At 45.9% G+C, this 1,691-nt stretch overlaps 1 long non-coding RNA gene across 1 annotated transcript; it reads right to left on the minus strand.

The window, feature by feature from the left end:
- Window positions 1–622: 622 nt before the first annotated feature.
- Window positions 623–1,397, minus strand: LOC147580784 (uncharacterized). Its single transcript, XR_015250781.1, has 2 exons — window positions 1,184–1,397; window positions 623–877 (listed from the first exon to the last, which is right to left on the minus strand). It is a non-coding gene; the product is annotated as an uncharacterized LOC147580784 (long non-coding RNA).
- Window positions 1,398–1,691: the final 294 nt, after the last annotated feature.

Here is a 1,691-nt window from a genome sequence, read left to right on the forward strand (position 1 = left end):
GCAAGGGGTCCAATATTTAAGACTGAACTCGTTTTTCTCTGCACATCACCCATGTTCCTTAACTTCTGCTCCCACAGTCCACATATTGACAGTGTAGACGCCTTTTCAGACTGAGATGAGGGGTCTACATCACAAGGACTTCTGGGATCCTTCCATTTAACTAGCTGATTCCAATTTCCAATAACTGTCACATTCCCTCCTGGACAGAATTCAAAACATCTCAGTTTCACTCCATATTCTTGAAATAAGAATGGGGATCCAAAGCAACCCAAGTGTCCCTGGATGATGGATCGATAAACAAAATGTGACGTCCACATACAATGGAATATTCTCCATCCTTAAAAAGGAAGGAAAATCTTGTCATATACTGCAACATGATGAAACTTGAGGACATTATGCTTAGTGAACTCAGCCAGCCACAAAAGGACAAGTACTATATGATTCCACTTAGATGTGGTGCCCAGAGTGGTCAACTTCATGGAGACAGAAAGTAGAAGTGTGCTTGCCAGGGGCCAGGGTCTGGGGAGGGAGAATGGGGAGTTACTGTTTAATGGGACAGCATTTCAAGTGGTGTCAGAACATGGTATGCATAAGTTTAATACCACAGAACTGTACACGTAAAAATGGTAAAAATGTTTAATTTAATGTTATGCATATCTTACCACAATAGAAACATTTATCAAAAATGCAAAGAATACGGGGGCACCTGGGTGGCTCAGTCGTTTAAGCGTCCGACTTCAGCTCAGGTCATGATCTCGTGGTCTGTGGGTTCGAGCCCCGCATCGGGCTCTTGCTGACAGCTCAGAGCCTGGAGACTGTTTCAGAGCCTGTGTCTCCCTCTCTCTCTGATCTTCCCCCGTTCATGCTCCGTCTTTCTCTATCTCAAAAATAAATAAACGTTAAAAAAAATTTTTTTAAATACAAAGAATATGGATCCAAATAGTTGCTTTGGGAGGAAACCCCAGGAAGAACCATGAAGGAAGAAAAAATTCAATATGGGGTATATCAATGCGTTTCCACTGTGGGCGACTGGGTTCAATTTCTCTGAGCAGAGCACATCTCACATGGGACCCCTGAGAGTGAGGGGGCTGGGGTCTTTACCCACCACCTGCAGTCCCATGCTTTCTGGGAGTATTTAACTCTCTGACCCTTCTAGCCCACGTGTACCAGGCAAAGCACTCACCAGAGGCCAGCAGACGCAAAGACAGGTGCACAGGCCACGGATGGGTACAAGAACTGTCTGCAGGCAACCCCAGGGATAGGCCATGGAGATGTAGGTCAGCCACCAACGGTGTCTGCTACAGGCACACCGCGTTCCAATAGCTCAAAATTCATGTTGCAGGACAAGCAGCTCTGTTGTTTCCTCACACAAGGGCAGCATAATGCTTTGGTGTCGATTCTTTTTTTTTTTTTTTTTTTTTTTTTTTTAATTTTTTTTTCAACGTTTATTTATTTTTGGGACAGAGAGAGACAGAGCATGAACAGGCGAGGAGCAGAGAGAGAGGGAGACACAGAATCGGAAACAGGCTCCAGGCTCTGAGCCATCAGCCCAGAGCCCGACGCGGGGCTCGAACTCACGGACCGCGAGATCGTGACTTGGCTAAAGTCGGACGCTTAACCGACTGCGCCACCCAGGCGCCCCATGGTGTCGATTCTTTAAAAATGCCTCTATTTGCCACTTCATTCGCAGT

The sequence above is a fragment of the Puma concolor genome, chromosome B2 (assembly GCF_028749965.1).
Source record: "Puma concolor isolate L17-30 chromosome B2, mPumCon1.1.hap2, whole genome shotgun sequence".
Classification (NCBI taxonomy): Eukaryota; Metazoa; Chordata; class Mammalia; order Carnivora; family Felidae; genus Puma; species Puma concolor.